Source organism: Acomys minous (genome assembly GCF_964271855.1).
Source record: "Acomys minous genome assembly, chromosome: 5".
NCBI classification, from domain to species: domain Eukaryota; kingdom Metazoa; phylum Chordata; class Mammalia; order Rodentia; family Muridae; genus Acomys; species Acomys minous.
The window spans coordinates 76,483,634-76,508,270 of record NC_140494.1 but is presented as its reverse complement, the minus strand read 5'-3'; the positions used below and the strand labels follow the sequence as shown (position 1 = coordinate 76,508,270).

At 45.1% G+C, this 24,637-nt stretch overlaps 1 protein-coding gene and 1 long non-coding RNA gene across 2 annotated transcripts in view; both read right to left on the bottom strand.

The window, feature by feature from the left end:
* The window catches only part of MAML2 (mastermind like transcriptional coactivator 2), a 321,954-nt gene that overhangs the window by 281,569 nt on the left and 15,748 nt on the right, over positions 1 to 24,637 (bottom strand). The gene's annotated exons all lie outside the window — the stretch shown is intronic.
* LOC311598497 lies at positions 6,555 to 21,569 on the bottom strand. Its single transcript, XR_014779549.1, has 2 exons — positions 15,243 to 21,569; positions 6,555 to 13,721 (listed from the first exon to the last, which is right to left on the bottom strand). It is a non-coding gene; the product is annotated as an uncharacterized lncRNA (long non-coding RNA).

Genomic DNA, 24,637 nt, shown 5'->3' with positions numbered 1-24,637 from the left:
GTCTGTGCCTATTACTTGCAACTGACTAAAACACAGAATCAGACTATCATCGCATTTACATTATAACTTGTCTGTGTGGCTGCCCAGGCGAGCTAGTCTAACTTCTCCTGTAGCATGGAAGGCTCACTGGCCTACTCTCATGCTAAGTGGCTCCACGCTGGTTATTATTTTCAAGCATATCACTTTTTCCATACTTTGGATTCTTTTCTGTGTAAGATTCCCAGAAGTGAAGTTACTGAGGCAAAGGGCACAGATACTATTATAGCTTTTGAAAGATATTGCCAAAATGCTTTCTAGACAGACTCTGCCAACCTTTAATGAATTCAAGGGCCCTCAACAACAAAAAAATCAAATGTCTGGTAAACACTGACCGTTCGTGTAGTTGTGACCTTCCGCTACTTACGTTTCCTGACTCTACTTGAGAGAGTGGAGCACGTGGCTCACAGCTTCCACAGGCATCTGAACTGTTTCTCCAAATGGCGGTTTATGCATTAACTTCATAGGAAATTCACATAATTTACCAACACATACAATATTGGAATAACACTGATGTACTTTTCCTTGCCAGCCCTTTTAGAATCACAGTCATCTTCACCGCAGAAAAAGTTCCCTATGGACTGGACCACAGAGTAAGACACGTAGGAAAAAAACCATCTTTCTGTGAGTTTTGGTGAAATATGTTATCAATGAATACAGCAGAGTCAGCCCTTCCAACAGCACCAGTATGGCCCCCCTAAAACTTCTCATGTGTGTGTGTGTGTGTATGTGTGTGTGTGTGTGTGTATGTACATGTGAGTACTGGTGGGTGCTGGGTGGAGGTCAGAGGTCAACATGCTGTAATCAATTCTCTCTTTCTATGATGTGGTTTCCAGGGACTGTAAATTCCGATCGTGAAGGCGTGGCAGCAAACACTTCTGCCAGCTGAGCCATCTCAAAGCCCTAAATTGTCTTAAACAAAAGGGAAAAGGTCTATTTTTCTTTCCTCCTTTGAACTATTTCAATGCCAAGGATATGTCTGAGAAATAATGGTTGTATTACCAAGGCACACTCCAGATAAGGCCAGAACAGACAAAATACAAGTTATAAATCGAGTGTCCCACGAGAACAGATCCAAACACACAAAACCAAAGGGGACCCAAGCAGGTTGGACATGACACCCTGAGTTTCCTTGGTGCCTTAAGACATTGTGATACATCTCTACGACCTTTTTCTCACTCTGGGCTGCTAGGATTAACACAGCCCTATTGTGGTGGACCTCTGCCCAGAGTATCTGAAAAAATTAAAACAAGCAAACCAAACTAAACTAAACCAAACCAAATCAAACCAAACCAAACCAAACCAAACCAAACCAAACCAAACCAAACCAAACCAGGGGACTACTGGACCAGGTCAACAGTCCTATCAACAAGTGGTGTGCGGATACTGAGATGCAGACCAGCCCTTTCACCTTCAGTGTGAACACCTCCTTCTCTTCCAATCAGGAGTCAAATGCTGCGCCTGTGAATTGCAAGCCTGCCTTCCTCCTATCTGAGCAGGGAGCCTGGCTGTGCTGAAGTTGAACATCTCCTCTTTCTCCTCAGAATGAGAAGTCAATCTAACTTCCATCACACTTAGAGTCCTCCACACACTGGGATCCACACACTTCTGGGTTACCTAGAAAGTTCTGAATGTCCAGTGTGGCCAGGGGACCATGGAAACATTTTAAATGGGGACATAATACAAAACGTTATATTTTAGAGACTTAACCAGCAAAAGGGTAGAAGACAGGTAGAGGGGGTAGAGGTCAGCTTGAAAGTGTTACAATAGTTAACAAGTGGGCTGAGGTGGACTTAGAATATGACTCTACTGGGGCTGAAGAACCTTAAGGATGCTAAGAGAGAGAGGGGGGGGAAGCACCTAGTTGTTTTACACTGTGTGGGCTGTTACATATTATGCTGTTTTTGCTTCTACTTAAGAAGCTACTGACTCAACCACTTTTTGCAAATTCCAAAGTACTGAAAGTTACAATTCCTTGGGCTGAGAATAACATCCTAAAATATCATTATTAAATCAAGAAATCCGCATTTACACAGAGGGAACTAGGGTTGTACCATCTGCAAGAACTTTGTGATGCAAAAACAGAGGTCTACGGCCAAAGGAAACCACTTTCATCAATTCGAAAAGCAATTTCCAAATCTTAGTATAATATTCTTAAATTAAAACCATTGCATTTTAAAACAACATGGAGACAATCAAAACATCAGAAGTTGCCAAAAGTTAGAGAGCAAGAAGGATTGGGCAGGAAGGATGCAGAAGGTTTGGGGCAGGGATACTGAAAAGACTTTACAATGCCATAATTGAGAGCATAGTTGCTGTATATGTACCAAAACTACTAGAATGTACAAAACCAAGAGGAAGTCATAGATGTAGAGAGTGGTGATCGTGTGCCAGTCAGGCTCAGTAAACACAGTACATGCCCCCACTTGGTGTGGGGGGTGCTGGTGATGTTGGAGCCCACGTGTGTAGGGGGTGCTGGTGATGCTGGAGCCCACGTGTGTGGGGTGCTGGTGATGCTGCAGCCCATGTGTGTGGGGTGCTGGTGATGCTGGAGTCCACGTGTGTGGGGTGCTGGTGATGTTAGATCCCCTGTGTGTGGGGTGCTGGTGATGCTGGAGCCCACGTGTGTAGGGTACTGGTGATGCTGCAGCCCATGTGTGTGGGGTGCTGGTGTTGCTAGAGCCCATGCATGTGTGTATTGGGGGAGGGTGAATAATGGAGCTCTCTCTTACTCTGACACTATGCTGTCTTAGTTTCCAAAGTCTATTCAACTTCTAATGTTTATCCTGCATAAAATAAGCTTGAAACTCTAGTAAATGGAATAACTCTGTTTTTAAAAAAAATCCCACCAATGGATGGTCTACTTCTCAGGGGCCCTGGATAATCTGTAAGTTGCAACCCTTTGTCTAGTCCATGAAAGAGGACATTATTGCCTGTTAGAAAAAGTTCCCAAGCATGGCATGGTGGCGGACACCCTTCATCTCAGCATTCAGCGTAGTAGAGGCAGGCTGATCGATCACTGTGAGTTCGAGGCCAGCCTGGTCTACAAACTGAGCACAGGACAGCCAAGGCTACACAGAGAGACCCTGCCTTGACAAACCCAAAAGGGAAATAAAAAGTTTCCACAATTTTCCTGATGGACAATGTCACCAGAACTTGGAAATCTAGTCCCTGAAAATTAGGGAGATGAAAACATCTGTCGCTATGCAAAACCTATCCCTCATAGGTCAAACTGGGTGAAAATAAATAGCCAACCTGGCAACCAAATGAAATGGCAAAGCAATAAACACTGTGGAAAGTGATCCTAGTGAGTAAAGGAGCTACTCCTACAAAAGGGACCTTCAGGAGTCCCACGGAAACCTTGTCCCCGGAATTCTGAAGAAAATGGAGCTTCACACGGACCCTACACTCCCTGGCCCACTGTGTTCAGGCGATGGATTAATATGTTGATATCTGTCTAAGGCTAAAAATGAAAGCTGTGAAGTTCTCTCTTCTTCTGAGAGTTCCCTGGAATGGATGAGAAGGCTTCAAAAGACTTGGCTTCAAAAGAACTCCGAGGCAGCATCTACAGGGCACAGAACACAGTGGAGACTTAGTCTGCGCCTGAAGCACTGAGTGGACTACCTACCCCCTGAGAGTCAGGCTTTATTATCTGAAAGGGTGACACAGTTCACAAAGTTCCAAAATGTTCTTAAAAGAAGCTTTCATATGACTCCTAAAAAATTCCTCGCTTTCAGTGATGGTCAAACATCCAGGATAGCTCAATCTAGCTCAGGTATTGGATTAAAGCTGGGGTTCAAATGTCCAACTATCCTGGACCAGCACAGGTCCAAGAGAGCCAGTCTGGAGACTCTAAAAGAAACCATCACAATCAACTTCAATGTTTTCAAACTAAAGCAGCTGGTATCGGGAAACTGAGTGGAAAGCAGGCAGCAGTTGTGGGTGGAGTGGTTATCTGAGAGCACGGCATTCTTTACACTGGTTCTTTATATGTAAAACATGCACATGCTTATGTTTTAGTGGGTGTGAGCATAAGGGGTTGACTTGGTTCTCCCCCAAAACTAAAAGACCAAACCCATAGACTACCAAAATGCTGCGTCTGCTGATAACTCCTGAGCCTAAATAAGGCAAACACCTCTCCTTCCTCATGGTCCTGTGATGAGAGCCACCCTGCCCTTCGTGGCTACATAGGATACTGCTCTGTGCACTCCCCCGGCTCACTCTCAGTGCTGTAATAAGTCACAGAAGCTTGGCATCTTGCCCAGCAAAACACAAACTCTCCTTAAGTCCCGAGCTTTCCCATGGCAACATCACAGTCACCAACACAGCAAACAATTGCACTGCTCCCCACTCCTGCTGCCCCTGCTCAGCAGCAAAGGATATCACTGCAGCCAGCCTGGAGAACAGGGCTAATTACCATATATGAAAGGAGATAGTGCTGGGGAGATCCCCTCGCTCTCTCAGCGCTGAGCTTAAAGTAAGATCAAAGCAGGATAAGCTTGCAGAGTTTTCCTTACACTTTCACTTTGAAAGAAGAGTGAGGGGCTGTGTGTAAAGTATATTCCTTGAGGATTAACGGGCCTCGCTGCCCTGATTACCAAGTGGCCCTGGCCCAACCACAACCTTCATACAAAACTCCCATTCACACTCAGGCCAGGGCTTTGCACAGCCTTGGGGAGGAGGGGGGGAGGTAGCATGCCATCTTAAAGCTGCAGCTCCCACAGACCTGAGTCTGCAAAGCTGGAACTGCTTTCAGCCAGCTGTGTTCAACAAGAACGTCGGGTCGGCTCCGGGGCCAGGTGCCCCCGCCACAGCAGACTAGGTGGCAGCTCCTTTCTTCTTTTTAGATTTGAATGGTATCCTTGAGGTCACAGCCTTTTCTCGTATAAAGTGTCTGGTCTCTGTCAAATGTCCAACAATGCTGTTCTCTCATACGGTGATCTGGATTGTCTCCATTCGTGGACCATGATACTACTAAGCCCAAGGGGACAAAGGGCAGTGACTCATAGGTAGGCATGATTTTATGGGTGGGGGGTTTTTCCACAGTTCTTGTGATTTTAAGTATTGATTGTTCCTCTCTGGAATGGTGGCAAAGCTCTACATACCGTCATAGAAGATGCTGGGCTTCTTGGCCATTCTAGACTCAGAACGTGTCCAGTGCTATGGAAAAATGTAGGATCACCCAACATCAGAATTGGACTCAATTTTGAGGATCTGCCATGTGAGGAGAGTTGGGGAGTTACTGGTATAATGGAATATAGAGTAGTAATGAAAAGTATGGAAGTAATTATAGCAAGATATTTCAATGATATCTTAAACCAGGAGAGAAGGAGAATCCAGTGGTTTGCTAAACAATGGCAGAACTCTGAAATATAATTAAAGCCTTTTAAACTCACATATGGGCAACTGGTATTATTGGAGACTCCATATGTTTTTAAATACTACCTATCAAGATTTGTTCTAGAGACAATTTAAATGAGTGTGTGCCATATTGTTGCAAGGCTCCAGGGACTTGGACCTGACTGGTGGCGAGAGATGGAAAAATACAAACACACAGATACACAGAAACCCAGAAATAGCTAGGGCTGGGTGCACTAGACTCTCTGACAGAGGAACCGGAGCTTGCTCTCTCCCAAAAATTCATTGCCTTTATTTTCTATACAGGAACAGGGAGTTGAGGTTATTGCATACAGCTGAACAAAGAGGCGTGGTTATTACATACAGATAAACACAGAGGCAGGGCTAAATGGCTGAGCAAGGGGGGCAGAGTTAGCAGTCTCTACAGGGGAGCATTCCTGGAGGAAAAAGCTATGGTGGACATTCTTTACAAACTGTCAACATCTGCACATGTGCCAGAGGAAGGCTCTGCCATTTCTCTCAGCCTCACCTGGAAGGCCGTACCATTTTCCCATGGGTCTGAGGCTAGTGCGCATGAACACGTCAATAGCACACGCCCACTCACTCTGCTCCCTACAGTTATGGTATTATTCTAAGTTCTGGCATCAACTTTTCAACTTTATTTCAGGTTCTGTTGTAGTCTTTCTTATCCAGTCATTTCCCTAAGTGATCAATATAATTATGCCGTGACTTTAACAATAAGAAACTTACTTTAGACATAAAATGCTAAGTTAAAAATGAATGGCAGAGCTGGGTGGTGGTGGTGCACGCCTTTAATCCCAGCACTCAGGAGGCAGAGGCAGGCGGATCGCTGTGAGTTCGAGACCAGCCTGGTCTACAAAACATGTCCAGGACAGCCACAGCTACACAGAGAAATCCTGTCTATAAATAAATAAATAAATAAATAAATAAATAAATAAATAAATAAAACAAAACAAAACAAACCAACCAACCAAACAAAAAACAATGGCGGTATGGATTAGAAGTGTTTGATGGTCTCAGAAGACACTTCCCAAAACTGTTTTCATGAGTAATACCTACTCCTTTGACTCAGCTAAAAACTAAAGAAGGTAGTCTGTGTATAGGGAAGGCTTGGTATGGTGCTAATTTGGTCTTTTAAAGTATGTTTGCTTGTGTTCCCTCCATCTCATTCATAGATCTAAAATCCTCGAAGTCAGAGATCACATAAATAAGCGCTGTCTTACACATATGGGACATCAAGCAAGTATTAGTGGATGAATGATTCGCATCTGTGCACAGTTCAGTGAAGCGCACACATGCTGTGTCTGCTCTGTGGACTTCTGTCCAAGTATAAAGATGCTGGAGGTAAGAGAGATGACTCAGAAGTTAGGAGTGTCTACTACTCTTTTTAAAATTAATTTATTCATTCACTTTAAGCCCCAATCATAGCCCTCTCCCTCCTTTCCTCCTGGTCCCACTCTCCCACCTCTTCTCCCCCTCCCCTCTCCTACTCCTCAGAAAAGAGGAGTCCCTGTTACCAACCCACGCCAGTTCATCAAGCCTCATCAGGACTGAGCCTGTCCTTTCCCACTGTGTGCTGCTAAGGCAGACCCTCTACCATCACCATCACCACCAGAAGGAAGTGATCAAAAAGCAGGCAACAGAGTCCATGTCAGAGACATCCCTGCTCCCATTACTAGAGGACCCACATGAGGACCGAGCTGGCCATCAGCTACATCTGTATAGGGGCCTTACAAGGTTCTTGGTTGGTGCTTCAGTCCCTCTAGGCCCTGGACAGTTGGCTCTGCTGGCCTTCTTGTTGGGCTCTTGTCCCCCTCCAGGTCTTTTTATCCTTCCCTTACAGAAGACCAGATTGTGGTACCCAGCACCTATGCCAAATGGCTGACAACAGTCATAACTCTAACTCTAGTTCCAGGCAATGCAGTGCCCTCCTCTGGCTTCCACAGTTACCTGCACTCGTGGGTGCAAACCTCATACATACATATACATAAAATTTGAAAAATAAAAAAATATTCCTCAAAAGACACTACAGCATAAGCAAACAAGATAATGCACTGAATAAAGTAAAATAAAAATTATTGGCTAAATTCAGAAAAACACAGTTACAAAGAGAAAAAAGGAAAGAGCCAAGTGTCCATGGTGATGTCTCCTGGCAAAGACTTGAAAGTTCTGGACAAATGTTTTGGGGGTTTTGGAGCAAATGTCTCCCATTGAAGTGCACAACTCAATTGTGTCTGATATAAAGATCTGGGTAATGCATTCATACTCAGAGGCTGTGCTCCAAGATGCCTCCAGTTAACCCCATAGATGTGATTTCATAGAAAGACTCCAGTAACCACGTGCTCTTAGTTTAACATATACTATTCTGCTTATGGTTGTATTTATTCAGTCTTACCTCTAACCACGCATTTGCAGAAACAGCTGCACCTATCCCAGTTTTAAGACGTTGGAATCTGTCATGGAAGATGATGATGGTAGAGTGATGGTGATGGTAACTGACTTTACAACGTCCCATCTCTATCCTCCTTGCAGATGACTCTTTCCAGCACTGCTGCTGTTAGGCAGGTCCTGGTACACCATCATTTGATGGAAAGAGAATTTGAGCCTTGGGTTGAAATTATTTCCCTCAGTTGTTCGATTAATAGCTTAGATTCTTAGAGATGTATCTATTTTCATTTTATGCATGTAAGTGTTCTGTGTGCATGTATGTATATGCACCACATGTATGCCTGGTACTCGAGGAGGCCACCGAGGGCACTGAATCCCTGAATCTGAAGTTAAAAACAGTTGTGAGCAGCCATGTAGGTGCTGGGAACTGAACACATCTCCCTGGGCCTGACACTCTGTGCTCTGATGCTCACATCCTTTGTTGTTATGCTGTTCCATCGTCCAGGTGGATCAGGTAGAAGAGGACAAACATGGAGACTGCTTGCTGTCATATTTAAAGCCCAGAAGTCGCAACAATGACCCAGTTTATGCTGTGATTATGTCTGAAAGGAAATTCTACTCTGAAAAATAGCACCAGCTCATATTGTCTTAAAAATTAAAGTTTTTACTAAGTAATCTAAGAATCAGAATGTAAAGGCCAGCTACTTGGAAGAGATAAAAATACAAAAACAACTTTTGAGATTAATTTTGCCCAGGAAAGTGCCATGCTGACCCCATTGTGTTAACTTTATTACCTTGGGCATGTTTAGTGCAGGTCAAATCTCACCCAAAGTGACCTAAAGCTGCCAGAACACATGGAATCCTCACAGTGCTATGCATGTTAGATATGGTCAGTATCGAGGGGCAAGAGATGTTCTGGTCCTATTTACCAAGCATGTATGCATGGGCAGAGTTTCGAGTAAGCAAATCATTTAAGCAAGAAACATGTAAAGCGAACCTTCCTTGTTCTGAAGGTGGCAATATGATTTCCCCTGTAGCTTGTAACATGCCATCTCATATGCTATAAAAGTGCTAGGGAGGTCAGGTATGGAGGCTCAGGATAGTACATGTAGCCCCTGGAAACCTGACACAAGAAGACTATGAGTTCAAGGCCTTCCTAAGATGCATAGAGAAAAGTTCTCAGAAGAAAACACTGGACTAAAGAATCCATTCAGTTTGACCCTTTGCTTTGCTGAAGTCAAGCTAAAGCTAATGGCTGCACCTCTCTGCACGTGTGTGTGTGTGTGTGTGTGTGTGTGTGTGTGTGTGTGTGTGTGTGCATGTGTAAAGAAGCTATCTCTAGTGCAGGATTCCCCAAGGTTGTTGTCACAATCAAATGAGCAAACTGTAAGCTGTAACTTGCTATGCAAATTCACAAGACTTACAAAATATAGTTTGATAATATCATTTATATAGATGGAGAGGCATACGTTAAGTATATAATAGCAAGTAGCAAGAACCAAGCAGGGAAACAGGCATTCTAATGATGGCCTTTAAAGATGCCTGCCTCCTACAGGCACTAAGGACTTTACAGGGGTTGTTTCACTCAACTCTCCAAGCATTTTTCATGTACCATCCCATTTATCTTCAAGGACACTATAACTCAGAGAGATTACACAATTTTACCCAAGAGTTCACACTAAAAATGGCGCAAACACTCAAATCCTGGACCTGGTGGCCTTTAATAATTTCACTCTGTCTCACTACATTCACACGGTTTAAGAAATCATGAAAGTCTATTCCTAGCCTATCCCAGAGTCACAAGATCAAAGTAAGAAACTAAATTAGAGGACAAAGCATAACAGTCATAGTTCACTGTGATTCTTTTGTATGAACCACGAGGTAATGGGATTATGCAAGGTATTAATGTAAAGTTTCCACAAATCTCAATGTGACTCATGAATTATCTACAACCTTGAACACCACAACCTTCCCCAAACGCACAAGGTGCACCCTGAAGCATCTCCCTGCTGGAGCAGGTGTCCAGGGTAGCAAGGGTTGGAGACCATTGCGAGATACCTCAGGGCCTATCTGGGATTCTCACAGATGAGCTCAACCGTCACATCTGTTCAACTTTCCAAAGTCCACGCTGAAGGTCTTCACAGTCTTCCACCTAGAGTGATGCTGAGGAAAGGGTGTGTCCTTGTATGCCAGCCTTACAAGCCTTGGAACCCAACTTGCTTGGAGTGGGATTTCCCATCAAGTGAAGTGCTTAGGGGCATTTTCTTGCCTGTTCACTCAATGAGAACCCAAAAGACTGGGGTTTTGTGTATGAGAATGAGCTCTGACCCAGCATAGGGGTCTTGAAACATCACCAGACTCATCTTTACAACACATTTGTGGTGCAAAGGGGAGCCCATAGCACTCACTCTAGAAAGTGATCTATACAAGGTAGACTTCCATAGGCTGCATCTTTGCAAACTATTTGAACGATAGTTGCAAAGTTCAAATGACCGTCACTACAGGAAGACCACCAAAGGTGAAGCACAATGCAATCTTCAGGCTACCAGCTGTTTTTAAAATCTGTGATGGGACAGACAAAATACGAAATTTGCTATTTAGCCATTTTTAGATGTACAAGTCTGTGGGAGTAAGAACAGTTACACGGTTGTACATTGTCATCACCCTGAATCTCTGCTCATGCTGTCTGTTTTTATCTGTTGCAAAACTTAGTACTTAAGAGGGTTTTCATCAGACACTAATTCCAGCTATCTAGGTATTATATTGCAGTACAGAAATCAATACCATGACTATTAGGCTACGGACTAGATTATGAGCTTGTACAATATCATAGCAGCTTCACAGAATCCTCCCTCCTCCAAGAAAACATCTAAAATTTCTACTTTCCCACGTAGGCACAGGAATACCACAAGACAAAAAAATAATATCTGTGATTAAGAAACGGAGGAGCGCTTAGCTGAATTAGCAGTACACTAGATATTTTTGTGAGCATCACCCTCACACCCATCACGTTATTATTTTTTTTGTGTGTGAGTCAGTCTAGAGTACAAATGTTTTGTAAAATCATGATGCCTGACTACCAAACTACAGGTCTGAGGGCACGACCCAAATAGTTAAGCTCCAAAGGGCGCCAAGATCCACACCTACCTGAGAAACTGTTAAAAATAGAAATCCCTGCTCCTCTCCCTGGGTGTAGCATGGGGGCGCAGTAATTGGTGGTCTAGTGAGTTACCCATAATTTCAAGTTTCCCTGGGACAGAAGAACCACTGCTCCACCCACTACCTCAGTACATCTCCCCTTCACACCCCTTTCCTCATGTGAGGTCCTCTGCATAAAGCCTCCACTTCTTTGTATGTGTACGTGCGTGTTGCTGTGGGGACATGTGCGTGCGTGCGTGCGTGCGTGCGTGCGTGTGTGTGTTGCTGTGGGGGCATGCTCATGTGTGTAAATGTGTGTTGCTGTGGGGGTATGCTTGGGTGTGTAAGTGTGATTGCTGTAGGGGTATGCTCGTGTGTGTAAGTGCATGTTGCTGTGGGGGTATGCTTGTGTTTGTAAATGCATGTTACTATGGAGGCATGCTTGTATGTGTAAGTATGTGTTGTTGTGGGGGCCTGCTCATGTGTGTAAGTATGTGTTGTTGTGGGAGCATACTCATGTGTGTGAGTGTATGTTGCTGTGGGGGCATGCTTGTGTGGTTGTACAGTGTGTGAAGCAGACAGTTGAGTTTCAGGTGTTTCTTCATTCTTCACCTTATTTTTTGAGGCAAGATCTCTCTGTAAGCCTCCAATTTACCAGTTGGCCAGACTGTCTGGCTAGTGAACTCCTGGGGTTCTCCTGCCTCCAGCTCCCCTGGGCTGTGATAAGGTGCACACTGCATCCTTGGCTTTTTGTGCAGATGCTGAGGGTTGAGCTCAGGGAGTGACCTCTTCACAGCCCCTGATGTTTCTAGTTTTAATTGTTGTTTGTTGGACCCCTGGGAGACAAAGAGTTATAAAAAGAAAGAGAGGGCTGAGGATGTAGCTCAGAGGCAGAAGGCATACGTAGTGTACACAAGGCACCAGATTTAATCTCCAGTACCACTAACATATTATAATACCATTACTTATTTAATTATTAGGTAAGGAAAGGAAGACAAGAGACCTACCTCAGGTAAAGTGGCCAAAGCAAGGGGAAATTCCTGAGGCTAGTTCTGCTGAGATCTTGTTTAAACCTAACCCCAGCTGATGAGATTTAAAGACGCCTATGGAAAAAGAGGCAGGAGTCAAAGGTGGCCTCGCAGCCTGTGCCCCCCAGCTGAGCTCTGCAGCTGCTGTTTATACATCTGCGGCCTTCTAGGCTTTGCTGTTAAGGTCTTTCTGGACAATCCATTCAGCTCTGAGTGGTGGTTTGGAAGTATTTTAAGTCAGCTCAATATCCCCTCTCTCCTAATAAGAACAAGACAAACTTGTTTAACATTTCCTCATACCACAGATTTTTTTCCGCAGGCCTCACCCACTCCCAGACAATAACAACATCCTTCCTGTGGGTTGGTGACCAGCGCTGCATCTGAGAGGTACAATAAGCATTTTTGACACAGTGGCATTGCCACCTCCTTCTCTTTGTTTCAACTCCTGCCAGGATAACCTGCAACACAGGCAAGCTGGGCCAGGGGCAGATGATTTCAACTCTTCCCCACCCCACCTCCTCCCTTTTCCAAGATGCCGCCCCAGCTCCCTCCCTTGAGTCAAGTTACCACTCCATTTTCTGCCTGGAAGATAATGTACTCTAGTTTTATGCCCAGACCAGAATAAATGTCTGGTGCAGAAACAGCTTTGTCTTCACTGGGCTCAGAGACGCAGTTGGCATGGGAGTGGCAGGGAAGACCTTGTTCCTTCTGAGTCCCCTGCGGTCCTGACTACCAGCGAGAGAGGACTTAACAAAGCCAGTGGGTGTCACAGCAGACAGAGGGGAAGTGGGTTCTTGACCCACAGTTTAGTAAATCGATCAAAGCAACAAGGTGTTGACTGTAAGAGTTGAGGCTACAGGGGGTATACTTCTGAGACCTATACGTCGGGGTCCCTAATTAAAGTTCATCTGTTTGGGGATGCCTTCCTCAGTACTGGAGCATGGACTAATGAGGCTCTCAGCCAGCCAGACATTCCCAGAGAATATTAGCAGATCTGATCTGTGGTGGCCTTCATGCTAAGGTGTGTGGACACAGTAGGATTTATTCAGAGAATGAGAGAGAAAGGGAGAGATGGCACACGGGAGGACATTTGTCCTTGTTAACCTCGAAGGCTGGAAATGAAACTTCCAAGAAATCCCTAGGTAAACATGTATGGCTGCCTATAAAACACATCCCTATTTTACCTAATTAATTGCTCACATATTTTCACTCTGCCTATCTTTGGGGATTGGATTTCCTATGTGGTTGTTGCATTTATCCCAGTGCTATCTCTTTCAAACTTTAAATTTAATTAGTCCTTGTGTCCTGGGATCATAGACCTTCTCATATGCTCTGATGTTTTGGCCTTGTTGGCCTCAGAGATTCTAAAGCACTCGGCTTGTCGTCCTGGGGCTTTCATTCACCCAGTCTCATTGGTCAGCTTGGTGCAATTTCCTCCTTCATGTCCTCAATAAGGCTCAGCCGAGAAGAGAGCATCTGAGCTGTCCTCGTGGACATTAGGCCCCAGCTTGTCTTAGCCACACAGCTAGTCCTCTCCCCAGGCGGGAAGGCAGGCTGTCAGCAACTGCTCTCTCTGTAAGCTTCAGTTCTGCACAACCCAACTTCACAGTCCATTTCTTCTCTGGCCAGCTGGAACAGTGGGAGGATTTCAACCACTGAGGTAGCCAGAAGAAACAATAAACTCCAGTGTGAGGTTTCCTATCACGGGGACAGAGTCCTGCTGTCACTCAGGCCACATGCCATCCTTCACGTCTGCAGACAAGAACAGAATTAAATGAAGGGATGTCTTGGCTCTTGAATTCCAGTTTGTACAAGTGAGCCACTGTGTACAGTTCACCAAACACTCTAGCAAGATGAGCTCATTTCAGAAAGCAGAGCCCTGTTGGTCCCTCTGAAGCAGAGCAAGCTGGGCTACGTGTGCAGTCACTCATAGGCCACTAGTATGTTCAAAACTCTGGGTGTACCACAGGCACAAGGGTAAAGACCTCAGGTAGAGTTTACATGCTGAAGAGAACACCTCCCAAATGGGGCGGTGGTGGTAAATAGACACAGGCAGCGAAAGTTCTAGTGCTAAGATTAAAAAGAGAGAGAGAGAGAGAGAGAGAACGTATAGGGGATGAGGTTTTCATTTAAGCTGACATCTGACAGTAATGTGGCAGCTAGCCATGTAGTATGTGTGGTGTGTGTGGTGTGTGTGGTATGTGTGTTTATATGTGTGATGTGTGTGTGTGGTGCGTGGTGTGTTGTGTGTGTGGTATGTGGTGTGTGTGTGTTGTGGTATGTGTTTGTGTGTGTGTGGTGTGTTGGGGTGTGTGTGTGGTATGTGGTGTGTGTGTGTGTTGTGGTGTGTGTTTGTGTGTGTGGTGCGTGGTGTGTTGTGGTGTGTGTGTGTGTTGTGGTGTGTTGTGTTTGTGTTTATGCATGTGTGTGTTGGGTTGTGTGTGTGTTGGGTGTCTGGTGTGTGTGTGTGTGTGTGTGTGTATGGGTGTGTAGTGTGTTATATGTGGTAAATGGGAGAAACAACACAGTAAAGGAATTTATGCAAAGAAATGTCCTGACTCATTTGATAGTCACATGAGCCACTGTAGGCTAGCAGGCAGTAGACAGTGAGAAAGGGGTAATGTGAAGGAAGCAGAGCCAGGACCAGAGTTGTAGACCTGAAATCCCATCTACCATGGAGCTGGAGGCAGGAGGATCACAAGTTCAAGGCCTGCCTGGGATTCAAAGCAAGTTCACAGAAGCCTGAGCAACTTAGTGAGACTCTGCCTCAAATGAAGTGTAACAAAAGACCTGGGGATGAAGCTCAGTGGTGGGCCGCTTGCTTAGTGTGTGTGATTATTTCTGTGGGTACCAGGTTCAAATCCATGTACCCCATCCCCCGTCCTAAAGGAGACAGAGCCAGCGCTCACAGGCCTTACCTGGCTTGGTAAGGTGTCACATTCATTCTAAGTGAAACGCTAGCAGGCTGTGAGGGTTCTCAGCGGAGATGTGGTGAGCACACTTTTATCTAAGAAAGCAACTGGTGCCGATAGTCTAGGAAGGTACTAGAAGGGAGATGGATTTGGCAGACACAGCCGGTTGATCAGGGAGCTGGGAAGGGATCCTGAGGAGATCAAGATGGTTACCAGACAAAGCCTTCCAGCTGCAGCTTAAAGAGGGAACGGAGACAGTGGCCCCACACTTATAGAAGGCAGTGAGCCTCCTCTCGGGGCCAGGCCTTCTACACCTGGTGGACAGCCAGTAACACTTAATTAAGTACCTTGGTATTCTTACCTGTCCAAGCCCTCCGGTTTTACTTGTCCTTCAGCTTCAGGCCTGCATTCCACAGATATTCCTAGGTGCCCTGTCCCTGCATGCTTCCTGAAATGATGCCTGGGAAGGTAGTCGATTGTTCCATTCGGGTCACACAAGAGGCTGACAGGGTTTCCACAGAATGGCGCGTGAGCCTTGTCTACTCTCACTTTGGTGGTTCAAGAAGTGTGGTGAGCTCACCTAGGAGGGCTGATGGGGCTTCCCAGCATGCACTGGGCGGGGCTTTCAGGGCTCAAGGTCCTCCACAAGCACCCAAACCCAGCATGCACTGGGCGGGGCTTTCAGGGCTCAAGGTCCTCCACAAGCACCCAAAATGATTTAGCCAAAGGGACTGCCAAACCTCGGAACTCTGAGAATCTCCCTACTACCTGTGTCTTCAGATTTGGATAAGGAAGGAATCTGCTATCGGGACAACACTCCAGAGCATCTGACCTCAGATGTCTCATGTAGGGTCCAGACCATTAAGCACATTTCTCACAAGTGGCCTAGTCAGTAAAGGGTTATGAACTACATAAAGCCATGGGAAACTATACAGATATTTTCCCAATTAAGACAAATCGACATCCTGACCTGATTAATGTAGACAATTTGCAGAGCATAAAATAAAAAGGTAGCATTTCCTAGGGTGTTGTTTTTAAATACGTTGACCTGTGTTTTGCATAATCTCACAGACAGGTGATTTTCCATTCTATACACGTGGGCTTGGATAGGTCAAGAAATAACTGCACCTCCAAGCCCTACGGCCTAGTGTCAGCTTAGCCTGAGTCTAAAGCATCTGGCACCCTACTTGTATTTTAGAAAGGCCATCTTTTTTAGCCCACCAAGAGCCCATGGAAATCGATTACATTTGCACACATCTTAACTGGCGCAAGGGATCACGTGTCTCCAGCATCTACATTTCCTGCTCCATGGAGGCTGGAGAAATGAGGGTGGGTGTGAGGTGCACAGAAGCTTCCAGCTCTCAGGGGTCTTCAAAGGTCATACCACTCCTCTCAGTGAGACAGCCTGGCCTGCTGGACTGGCATTCTGAGATGGTCAGCTTCTAGAGTCCCTCTATTCTGGCTGGCAGTATCTCGAATGTGTCACTCCAGAGAAGAAAGTGACAGGGCTTAGTACAGAGGTGAGGACTGCTCAGGCTCAGGAAGGCAAAGTGTTACCGTGAGGAAAAGGAGGAACTTTCTAGCTCAAGTGTGAAAGAAGTGACAAAAGTGACAAAAGGACATAGACACCCCTGACCCACCATGTGCATCTTTCTCCTCCAGAGTCCTGTGTACCTACCCCCCTACCTGACCCTGGAGCCTCAGTAGGAACTATACAGCACAAACTACTTCAGTGAGAAGCCAGTGTGTTGCCACTTAAGGTCTGTAGGGAGGCCAGGACAGGAAAGGGGGACCCTCGCCAGCATCCCCTAAGAAGCAGACACCTCCTGCCAACCACTATGTGAGTGGATTTGGAATCAGATTCTCTATCCTCAGCCAAGCTTTGAGGTGACTGCAGCCCTGGTCAGTAACTGGGCTGAAACCCCATGATCTAGCCTGGGCTAGTCCTGCACAATAAAGCAGCTCCCCAGTTCTTGTACCTCAGAAAGTGTGTAGGGCAGTAAATGTGTGCTATGTGGCAATCGATAATTGATGTAGTTAACAAACCCTGTGAATATGTCAACTGGAATCTGACTTTTGAACAACAACAACAAATCTTGATGTCAGAGGATTTTAAGAGCTCAGCTTTGTAAGTTTTTCCTTCTACAGGCTTTTAAAACATCAGAAGTGTTTTTACAACCTGCTATGGCATCTAGTTCTTTGCTACTCTTGAACAGTCCTGCACATGTGTAGCTACAGGGGGTCAAAGATATGATGACACACAGATGTGTGCAGTGGTGCCCCACCACTCCCAAAGGAGAAAGGACATCTTTCTCACTTAGGAAAAAGTCTTCCTGGTGACAATTCTGACTCTACTTTAGGCATTGAGAACTCAGGCTCTATAGTAAAGGAAACACTAAAAACCCCAAACAAAAACAACTACATAATTTTTGTATTGGTGTAAGTATCATGAAGCCTGTGGGCAAATCAGATCCCATATACAGAAGTCTAGCCTTCAGAAGGAATCACTTGAGACTTTCAAGTTTGTTCAAATACATAAAGTGACACTGAAAAAGGAAGAAGGAAGAGGAGGGGAAAGAGGAAGAGGAGAAGGAGGAGGAGAAGGAAGAGGAGGAGAAAAAAGAGGAGGAACAAAGAGTAGCCACCATGCTTTGTAGGAAATCCTAGCTGTTCTTGAAGAAGTTGCAGCTACTTCCTCATGACTGGCAAGGAGGTGAGAGATCTGCATGGATAGCATAGGCTATAGGGTTAGGCTATATCTATGAAATACTGTGTGTCCTTTTTTTATTATTTAATTTGTATATTATTATTGTTGTTGTTGTTATTGTTGTTATTATTAATTTTTTTTTGAGACAGGGTTTCTTTGTGTGGCTTTGGCATTCGTGGACTCACTTTGTAGGCCAGGATAGCCTCGAACTCACAGATATCTGCTTACTTCTGCCTCCTAGAATACTGAAATTACAAGTGTGCACCACCGCACTCAGCTCCTGTTTTTAATTTTTGTTTAATTGCCCGTTGATTCCAATGTGTGCTGTCCATATACTCCTGGGAATGTGGGGCTACCCACTAGAGCGTAGTCAACCTACCAAGATCCATACCCTTAAAGAAGACCAGCTCTCCTTCCTCGGCAGTGGTGGTTCTCAGCCTTCCTAATGCCAAGACTCTTCAGTGCAGCCCTTCATGCTGTGATGACCCCTGACAACATTACTGTCATTGTGACTTCAGAATTGTAATTTTGCTATCATTAAGAATCATGATGTAAATAGTATTTTCCAGTGGTCTTAGGTGACCCCTGGAAAAGGATCATTTGACAGTCAAAGAGGTCATGACCCACAGTCTGAGAACCGTTGCTCTAAAGCTATCAACTGCCTATAGCTCCTCAGTTAGGGGTGGGGACTCATAAAACCCTTTGTGATCCAAGCTAGAATGTTGAATGGTTTAACTAGACTTGGGAGAAGGTAAGTGGAGGATTTGGGGGTAATTTATGATGAAAATGATTATATTAAATTCTCAAAGTATTAATAAAAATAGTTTTAAAATAAATAATTGCACTTTGGCAAAGGGGGAAGTAGAATGAAGTGGAATGAGTTCTTTGCTTTATTGGGTGATTTATGCCTCATGCCATTTAACACGCCATAGCATGACTCATGATGAAGAGCAGTCAACGGCATGGTAGGATACTGGAAGGCCAAGAGAAGGACATTTTTATGCAGAACCTCAGCTCCAAAGTAACTTTGTCCAGCACCATCAAGCATATAATTGTAATCTGTCCCCTGCACTCCTGTGAGGTCCAGCTCATGACAGCTCCTGGAAGAAGCACACTGTTGTCTCTAAGGATGACTCAGCCATCATCCCATCTCCCGCATAAACAGGTATAACTTAGGGGAAGCATGGACCATTCCAATTTGGGTCTTGGTTCTGCTTCTCCCCTTTACTGATCCTTCTTCTGTGACAGTCTTCAATTCATTAATACAATTCATTAGTTAGAAGGGGGACAGAGAGGAGGGAGGGAGGGAGTGTGTGTATTTGTACATGTCTCTCTAAGTGTGGTGTGGGCTGGCCCAGAAACTTCCAAGGATTCTTTCTGTGTCCACTTCTCACCTTGCTGTAGGGACGCTGAGACTGGGATTACAGATCCAAACTGCTGCATCTGGCTTTACCCGGGTTCTAGGAATTTCAAATCCTCGTTTTCGTGATTTCCCAGTCAGCACTTTACCCGCTGAGTCTTCTTTCCAGACCCGTGTCTGCGTTTCCTACGCCATCGACTACCTAACACGTCCAATGAACCAATGCTCGCTACACGTAGACTGTTCTTATCTTTGAACACATTTTAAAAGGAGACAGATTTAAAAGCCAGGAACAGGAAGCACAGCAATAAGACATACATGACCAAGACTGTAAAGCAACATGTCCAGAGCACAGCCATCTGGGTGAGAAGATGTGTGACAACCACATGCTGGCCTCTGCCTGTGATAAAAGGAGGAAAACATCGTTTTACTGGAGAGGCAAAATCAGCACTAAGCAGAAGAGATGGTTATCCTTCAGCTTGAGGGCTTCCAGCCCAACCCACCTCCGCAGTGAGTAGCTGCCCATAGTGAGGGGTCACGACCCCAGCAAAACACACACAAACACTGAGGAACGCTGACCGTATACATGCGACAACCTCTGAGAGTAGGCGTCCTTTGCTAATGAGCACGCTTCAGTGAAATGCTAACCCTGGGGAAAGCCCGTGTACCTTTTGTAATAAGTGCAAGAATTTGCCTGCCGTTGCTCTCAGAATCTTAAAACAAAAGAGGAAAATGCCACAATCTAACCTCTTAACATTTAAATTCCAGAATCTCCTCAAAAGATTGAGATGTATTTTGTTACCCTATATATATTTTTTAAAAAAGAGATAAAAGAAATCCATATATGTGCACTATTCTTTCCTTCATCAAATTCCCACATATTCTTCTGTGAGGTCCTCAGATGTCAATAGTCCACACCCATGTGTGAGTGAGCGAGTGCTGAGAGTTTGGGATAGTGATTAAGTTTTCCTAATGGGCCGAGCGAAGTCTTTAGAACTGAAATACATCCATAGACTGTTTTTATTATAAATATGCATGGTTTTAAGAGCATAAACAGTTTACACAGCCAACCAGATTGACTTCTTTGAGTAGCTGCAATCATTTAAACATGTGCAGCACACACTACCCCCACACCCATGCATGTTTGATTGGCATTTGTCAGAGTAAAATGAGTCAGCGGGTCCACACACACCCCGTCCACCATCCTCAAATTAGCAATATGACTAGACCATCAAGTTAAGGAACTAAACACCAATTTCTTTCTTTTCTTTCTTTCCTTTCTCTTTCTTTATCCTCTTTCTTTCTTTCTGACTTTTTTGTGTGTTTGTGTGAGATCATGCAGTTTTGAGCTAAGCAAGTGGAAAATAACAATCCTGGAGGCTCAGCTTTTATTTTTCAATTTTTTCATCATAACAACTTTTCAACAGCTAAACCGCTTCAGTAAATACGAGTAAAGAGACAGAGAGCCCAGTCACAGCACGTGTTTACAACTAAGTTAGAGACTCTTAAAAATAGGGTGTTTGATGGTCCACTGCCAAGATAGGAACTCCAGCAGCCTGGGGTGCGCAGCTAATAAGAACAGGCCGTGTGCAGAAGTCCCAGGAAAAAGCTGCAAGCCAGCTTTGCACGTTCACTAAGAGGGTCCTCACAATGACAGGGAAAGACACCTTTTAAATGCAGGGGTCAAGATGAGAGGGCAGGAAGCTCGCAAATGTGAGAGGTCACTTAGAAACCAAGCGTAAGAAACTGCTGCCTGGGCCTCTAAACCGCGGTTGAGAATGAAAACAACAGAGCAGACCCAGGGCCAGCTAATTTTCTAGAAAACAGGGAAATGGTGCCTAGACTGATAACACAACAGACAAAGAAGGCCCAGGGTTAAGGAACCAGGCATGAAACTAGGCACATTCGATGTCCGCTCAGATTCCTGACATTGGAAAGAGCGGAAGCCAGACCAGGAAGCCACTCCACAGGCCTCCCAGAGCCTGCTGCTCGGTGGAGGGGGGATTCCTCAGATTCTTCTTCCTCCCACCCCAAGCTCCGACTTCCGGTTCGTCAGCCCTTGGAGCACTTTGGGGATCTGACAAAACCATGGAACACGTCCACATTGAGCATGCGGGTAAGCCACGGTATAGGACTGTGCATTCTATACAGGGGAACTTGGAAACTCAGGAAGCCAAGCCTCTTGTCCTATTAGTACAAAAAAAGAGCTCCTAATAAAAATGAAAGCACCCTCAAGAAAGGGCAGCAGAACTGTCTCCTTTTTCTCTCCATTCCCTGAACTGAGGACAGGAGTTAGACATAACAACAGAGTTACTGAGAAGTTTTATGGACGCTAATGGCAAAATTCAATTCCCCAAAGAAAGTTTGCAAGGATGGTGCTTACATCCAGGGCTTTATGCTGATCACTTCCACACTTGCCGCAGCTACGTCTATCCAAAGAATAATTCCTTCAGAATATACACAGTGGGGATGGCCCACGTCTCCAGGGTTTCCACATCCGAGGGTCTTCGGGAGAGTGCTCCCGTCGCATGTAATGGGAAGAGAGGCAGCGCCCACAGCACACCCACAGAACAGGGGCTGCGGTAGCTTCACAAGGTGAAGGCATTTCATTATGTTCAACAAACTTGCTCCCCTCCCCGCCCCCCCTCCCGCCCTCCACTCCCCCCCAAGCATAGTCGGTTCCTGAATCATCTCTCCACAGGAATTGCATTTCATCTGGAACGCACATTGAAGAAACTCCATGTCTGGCTCCTCCTGAGAATAAAGAGTCTGTCCTTGGGACTAGCCATGCCAAAGCGGCCAACGTGCACAATGACTCAGCAGCGGCCCGGTCCTACTGAGCACGCGGTTCATTTCAGAATCCTCCACGGGTCTTCCAGGTGGCTTGTAGAAACCTATCACAGAATGCAAGCCAAAGCGTAGCTGTCATTCATGGACTCTACGTGTGCCAGCACTTTCTGAGGCTTAGAATTCAGGAGCCGGGCAACTCTGGATAAATAGCCTTAGGCTTTCCTTCTGAGCTGCATCTGCAGCAGAGGTGACCCCTTGCTGTCTAAGCAGCCTTGGCTTTTCAACTGTCTCACTGCACGTGCTTCCTAACTCAGGCCCGGAGCTGATCCGAGCTGGAGTCGGAGGACACCTGTGTGAGTGTCTTCTCTATGCAACAAGAAACACGGCTTATAGGCCTATTAGTAGCTAGCTAGCAACGGCTCGATTTCCTACCCTGCCTCTCTTTACCTCTCACCCCTATTTCTTTATCTGTCAAACAGGAATAATGTCATAGTTTAAGTACAGGGATAAGAATTAATATTTCAAAAACTTCTAGAATAGTAGGTGACAAACTAGACAATTATACACACACACACATTTATATATACATACATACATATGTATACACATACACATGCAACAAAAGTCCATGTTGAAGAGCAATGTTTCTCAGTCTGTGCATGGTACAGAGTAGAAGGGGTTGGGATCTTAAGATTTCATGCTTGTAAAGTTGGGGGTAGTGGCCCACACCTTTACTCCCAGCACTTGTGAAGCAGAAGCCTGTGGATCTTTGTGAGTTCCAGGCCAGTCTGGTCTATACAGCAAGTTCCAGGGCAGCCAGGGCTACATAGTGAGGCCCTGACTCAAAACAGATTCATGCTCCTGCGGCTGCTGAGATGATTTAGCTAGACACTAAGGCCATACACACAAGGGACTATGTGTTTGGAATCTTATTCCTGGGGAGCTGGAGACAGGAAGACCTGTGGGGCTCTCTGGCCAGGTAGCCTAGCATACCTGGTGAGTTCCTGGATAGTGAAAGATCCTGTTTTAGAACAGCAGACAGACACACAAAAACAAAACAAAAACAACAACAAAAAAAATGGGTAGCACTTGCAGAAGCACAGCTGAGGCATTCTTTGGCCTCAACACATGTGGACACATATGTATCTGCATATATACATGTAGGCACACATGTACCTACGTATACCTGTAGGCACACCCATGTACCTACATATACATGCATGCATACACGTACCTATGTATATACATGTAGGCACACACATGTGCCTACATAGGCATTTATGTAAGTATTCACACACATATTTATGTTTGTACATTTGTCCATTTTGTTTAGCATTTACTGAAAACGTGCATGCTGGATGTCTGGCACCATGGTGGAGCCTGGATTAGAGATAAAGAAAGCATATCTTTACCTCCATCAAAAAAGTCTCATTAATTATGAGCCCCCACCTTTTTTTTTTTTTTTGGTAAAAGAAAACATTCATCAACTTAAAGGACTTTATTGCCTCTTGGATTTGAAATGCTTACAAAAGTCTTTTCTAAGCACAGAGATGCAAATCTTTTCCTTTAAGTCCCACCCAATATATTTATTCAAAAAAAAAAAAGCAGGAAGGAGAAAGACTTAAAGACCAGTTTTGGTTCCAACGAAGAGCCATGAAGAATCTCTTTTGAGTCCTTGCTTCAAAATGGCTGTGCAGCCTTTCTCCACAGCCCTGCCAAAACTCCTTGGAGTCATAAGAAACACAGCAGCTAAATGCTTAGTTTCACAAATTAAACCATACTCTCACCTTGCTTTTTCTTAGAAATTAATGGTTACAATAAGGAGAGAGAGAGAGAGAGAGAGAGAGAGAGAGAGAGAGAGAGAGAGAGAGAGAGAGAGAGAGGAGAGACAGAGAGAGAGAGAGAGAGAGAGAGAGAGAGAGAGAGAGAGAGAGAGAGAGAGAGAGAGAGAGAGAGAGAGACCCCTTTCCAGCCTTCCTTATCCTAGATTTTGTGTGGCTGCAGAGTCCAGCATCCTCATTCCATTCGTGATTGGCATTCTTTCTGGAAGAGTCATTGGCTTCAAGTTCTGTGTGTGGGAGCTTGTGAAGCTGGGAACCATCACTGGCCCAATCTAGCTGCAAATGCAGTTAAGGATTTGTGACCCAACTGCTCCTGGTGGCTGCCAGTGTGCCCGGAACAGGACCGCAGGCTTGCAGGGTTAACACAAACAAGTGCAAGCCCTCCCCAAGTGAGTGTAAAGAGACCGTGTGGAGACAATGTTTGGACCTGCCCTCAATACACAGCACAGCTGATATTTAACAGCAGTATTATTTCTCAACTTCTCCAAGTCTGTTTCTTGTTTGCAAAGTACAAATAGCTGTACTGACAGCTTAGTAACAGCACAGGGTTTCTGTGAGGAAAAGGTGGATGGTGTGCGTGTTTGGTGCTATTATTATTACAGCCAGTGCTTCTGCAAACTTCCTGACAGTTGGCTGTGCCACTGTCCCCCTGTGGCCCTGGTGCTAATTTCCTAACCCCATTTCTTTTCGGATTCTGTTTTTTCTCTTCCCTTCTTTTATCTCTTGCTTCTTTCCTTTCCTTTCCTTTCCTTTCCTTTCCTTTCCTTTCCTTTCCTTTCCTTTCCTTCCTCTCTTTCTTTCTTCCTCCATTGACCCTTCCTCCCTTTCCTTTTTCAATGCAGAGGTTCAAACTCAGGTCTTTAAACTGGCCAGGAAGCAACACACCACCCAGTGTTCCCCGTGCTTAAGAAGACGGCATTCTCCACTAAAGGAGCCTTTTCTCTACAGTTCTTTACCCTCGGTGACTTGGGACTGAAGAACTGCAGTAGCTGCAAGGCACCAAAGCATCAATAGCAGCGTTTCACACACACACTGGTGAAGATACCACGCAGGCTGGG